General features: G+C 34.9%; 1 pseudogene; it reads right to left on the reverse strand.

The window, feature by feature from the left end:
• Positions 1-3676: 3676 nt before the first annotated feature.
• On the reverse strand, positions 3677-4462 carry LOC149223818 (phenylalanine aminomutase (L-beta-phenylalanine forming) pseudogene; annotated as a pseudogene).
• Between the last annotated feature and the right edge of the window lie 523 nt (positions 4463-4985).

Raw genomic sequence — 4985 nt, forward strand, 5'->3', positions numbered from 1 at the left:
ACGTGGAACGAAGTAATATATCTCATCCGTCTCATTTAACCAAATAGAGACCAAATACATTATCTGACGAGTGGCATATGCTACCCTATAAAGTGATAACTCCATTTTGGGCCACCATAAAGCCATAGATTCAGAGTCACCAAAGATTCCATTATCATTCTTCTTGTTCCGTAATATTGCATAGATTCAGTCACCAAAGATTCCATTATCATTCTTCTTGTTCCGTAATATTGCATGACGTGCAATAAGTACTTTAGCTACGTTGTGCAGTTAATAAAAAGGAAGGTTCAGAAAGAACGGCCATTAATGGGAAAGGTGTCGAACGCAATTTCATCTGATTAGATTCCTTTCTCAAAAAGTTGTTTAATGCAACATCATCCGCACAGTTTTCCTTACAAAAATTCAATTCATTCACACTGCGTGGTTGTAAGTTTTGTTTTTGAGTAGGTCCGGCTTCTTTGATTTGTTTTTGGCACCTAACACTTGTCTGTCCTGAGCTCAAAAAAATGCCTTTCAGTACGGAAAAAGGAACGCCATCTCTTTTGACCGATGGCTAAACACTATGCACTAATTTGTAAGATTAATCAGTTTCTTATTACTGTAGTGCGTGCTTTTCAGCACATAGGAAAATGCCATGAGTTTTGAGTAAGTAAGATGCATAAACGTTATGCATCAAACTGCAGATTAATCAAATTTTATTTCTATATACACAGATCTAATGACTCATGCAGTAATGTACGCTATTCAGTGCATAAGATGAAAAATAATGGCAAACTTAACGTCCATTGGAGTGTGGAATAAGGCTGTTAAGTAATGTGTCTCAATAGGGGTTATGAATATAACGACTAATCTGTTATTTAAACTTGATGGGATGGGAAATTGGAGCTTTTCTACTGGAGATTAATCCAGAATTAATAATTTGGAATAATATTTTTGAATCAATATTCAAGATAGAAATATCCCCATTTTGTTACGTGGAATTTGAATAATATTTTTTGAATCAATATCCAAGATAGAAATATCCCCATTTTGTTACATGCAATTTGTTCTGATTTATACAGTAATCGTAGACAGTTATCATAATTTTTGACATAATACACACTGTTTGTACTGAGTGCTTGAATTGGTGCCCTCACAAACCGGAGAAACATCTAACTAAGCATCATTTATAACGATATTAATTTTATTTAAGAAATAAATAAATCCACATTCCCCATTTTAGTTGGCTTTTAGGAGAATACATTAATCTTTTGAAAAATTGATCGCAAAATACAGTAAATCGTAGACAGTTATCATAATTTTTGACATAATACACACTGTTTGTACTGAGTGCTTGAATTGGGACGCAGCAGTTGAAAATTATACAAAATGCATTGACGCCACTCACCTTCAGCTCAAGGAGAGCGTGTTGAATGACCATCAGAATATCAGTACCAGTCTTCTGCACGCGGCTTCCACAGAGGTGATTTATCATTAATTTCCGGCAGCACTGCAGCAGGTTAGCATTCTAGCAATTTGATTAGGGAAATTTATTTTTTTGTTACTGATTACTTGTAATCATTTTTATAATGAAAACAATTTTGAAGAAGCATAACCAAATTCTCTGATAACACTTCAGGAAATTAAAAGAAGAAAGATCAAGAAATCAAATACCTGTTGAAACTGCTTCACAGGGGTGAAGCTCTGAAGCATCTGGGCACCTGCATCTATTAGGTGGGATCCCACGGTGCGTGGCTTCCCTGGCACATCTTCTGGGGTTGAAGCTATGTAACCAGAAGGTGGTCTCTCGCTGGATGTCATGTTGATGGCTTCGGTGTAGATCAAAAGAACTCACCAGAGTTAGGAACGAGTACACAGAGGTGAAAGGCTCCTCGCAGGGTTTTCTGCTTGTGATATAAGCTTTGACAGGGTTCCATATGCTGTGTAAGCTTGGGTGGTAAACACGGGCTCTGACAGGTGGTCAACATGCAAATATCTCTATGAACAAATGTCTAAATTAGGTGTTGGCTTAACGTGGAACGGCCCCAGAAAGAACTTAGAATAAGATTATATTGCAAACTATTTTATATTGCAAACTTTGGATAATACAACTCATTCTTTAAAAAGCTTAGATATTTCTTAAAAAAATATATACTTATCTTCCAAAAACCTTTGAATAATAGACTTCTTCAGAAAAGTATACAAAGAATACAACACCGAATAATAGACTTCTTCAGAAAAATATAAAAAGAATACAACAGTTTTAATAAATAAGTACAATTATATGTTTAATCATTCACAAACAAAATTCAGCGAGAATAAGTGACAACTTGAAAATTCATTTCATCTCCAAAATCTTAAATAAATTAAATAATCATTTTCATATTTATTCTGAATTGGGTTTAGCGGGACTGTTTTATAGAGATATTATTATCCTATGTAGGCATATATTATTATTCCATGTAAGCATATATTATTAAGATTGCCTCAATATTTTTGCATCTGGCAACGTGAAGGCTGCAATAAGACCTCAATTGTTTGCCGAACCAAAAACTTTGGGTAAAATTTTGTTGAATAAAATTGGGAGCATCAAACTTAGGTTAAAATGTGAAAACACTGAAAAAAACCGATCAAAGTATCAAGTAATGGTAAGTCAACGATCCATGGATCGCTATTAGTCCCAAGCAGGAACTAACAATAAGGATGACAAAAAAATCATGTGAAATGCTTCAAACTCTTATCAAAATTAAATGAATAATGTGCAAAAGAACGAGAGAAATAATATCGATGAACAAAACTCCCATAAAATACTTCAAACTTTAACCAAAATCACAAATAAACTAAATAAAAATAGCATAAAAATGTAAATTTTGACTTTCATTATATAAATCATCATGCAACATAATAATAATACATTTAAATTAAAAAAAATAATGTAATAAAGAATTAGGAGATTAAAATATATACTCTACCCGATCAAATTTATCTTAGATTTTGATTGGCAAAGAGAAAAAATTCAACATCCCTAAAATATTAACCATTTGTTTTTGGGAGTGACACTATCAACTTTCCTAAACTCTTAATCTTCAAAACTTACCTTTTCTAAACTCTTTATTCATCAAAACAAGTATAATTTTGGAATCGTGTTTTTAGTGGTTTTCGGAATAAAAACAAACTCTTAAAAGTAGAATAAACCAAGCATGGTCTTAAAAAAAATGTATAGTACTATAATGATATTGTGGAGTACGATAATATTGATATAATGGAGAAACGATGACCAACAATTTTAGACAAGTAGGGGCTACGTGAATATATATAGAGATGGATGTATATAATGCAGTGAACGATGTGCCTATATAGAGATAGATGTATATAATGCAGTGAAAAAGGAGAGTCTTAATGGTTAGTTTAGTTAGTAAAATTAGTGCGGGAGGTTATAGGGTTAGTAAGATTCTGGGGTTAGGCCATGTCGTTAGCCTCGACTAGATTTTTTTCAAGGTCTAGATTCTCTCCAAAGTCGATCAGCTTAGATTTTTCTAATAGACGTAGCGGTCACCAGATGACCAAAATATCCGTAAACCACAACTACTAATATATATATATAAATAAATTGAAAATTGAGTGAACAAACTAGATGCAAATAACGATGCAAGTGGTGCTTTTAGTATGGGCGTGTTCATTCATAAATTAATTGTCATCAATCTATGAATCCGTTGAGGCACTGAAGCAGAGGTACAGTGATTCGGCCATCCACAATTGCATCGAACACCTTCTGGACATCCCTCTGGGGCGTCTGGTCTGTCCTCGCAGTCATCATTTTGGTGTTGAGCTCCTCCCGGATAAATTCATACAGAGCATAGAATTTAGAGCCATGGATTAATGTTCTGCGGCAGGTGCCTTCCTGCATGGGAATGTGAGTGAGCTGCTCGTATGACAGTCTGGTTGTTGTTAACTCCTCTTCTAGTCGTTGCTTGACGTGGGATTCGAACTCTTGTATCTGCTCTACAATTTGAATCTCGTGGAATGCAAGAATGGAGTCAATAAATGTTTGTTTGAGGGCAGAGACAAGTGGGAAGGAAGGGTCGCAAGGGGATTCTAAATATGTGTACACCGGAATACCCCTGTCAACGTTAATAAGCTCTTCTTTAATGGATTCAGGGAGATGACATGCATCCGAAACACTTGAAATGACTCCTAACACAGCTTTTACAAGAATTTGCTCTAGTTTTCTGAGATCTATTGCCTGGCAGAGATCTGATAAGTAAGATGCCAGCATTAGTTTTAAGATATCCAGAGCTTCTTCAGTCTTGCTGGCAGATATGAGGGGCAGAGAACTGATGTCCTGGTTGTGCTGCTCGGCAATGTGAACGTGGGTAGTGACTGGGTTAGCCAGGAATTGAAGCTCCGAACTGTAAGCAGCCATAGCTATGTCGACTCCCTTGAAACCATAGTCCAAGCTCAGGTCAGGACCCTGGGAGTCCATTGCTGTAGAATTCAATGGACTCCGACTGATTCAAAACCAGGAGATGATGTTTCGATTGAAATTTATACTACAATCCTTCCCCATCAAAACAAGCAGCAAGTCAAGAAAGAACCAAAACAATTTCTATTCTAAAGAAACCAACAACCAGTAAATTTGTTGAGGAGAAAAAATAAAATAAAAATGGTTGACTTACATTCTATTTACAAAGTAATAAAAAAAATGTCTAATGAAATAATTGATTTCAAATCCATTTTTTTAAGAAAATCCTTCAACAAAAAGGCCACGGAGACCATTTGGAAGAAATCAACCTCCCAACCCTAATCAAACCAATGTCAAGGAATTGAATATTGATGATTATGCACAAGATGATTTTGTAAAGCACATAATGATAATTATTTTGAGAAAACATATGCAATTTTTGTAAATGTGTTTAATATTTTTGTAGTGAAACTCAATTGGTGATAAAAGTAATGTGAGTTTTATGACAATTAATAGATCCAAGGTTCAAATCCCCCTAGTTATG

The sequence above is a fragment of the Pinus tabuliformis genome, chromosome Q (assembly GCF_031772625.1).
Source record: "Pinus tabuliformis cultivar Carrire ecotype Pingquan chromosome Q, CPIR1, whole genome shotgun sequence".
In the NCBI taxonomy this organism is placed as follows: Eukaryota; Viridiplantae; Streptophyta; class Pinopsida; order Pinales; family Pinaceae; genus Pinus; species Pinus tabuliformis.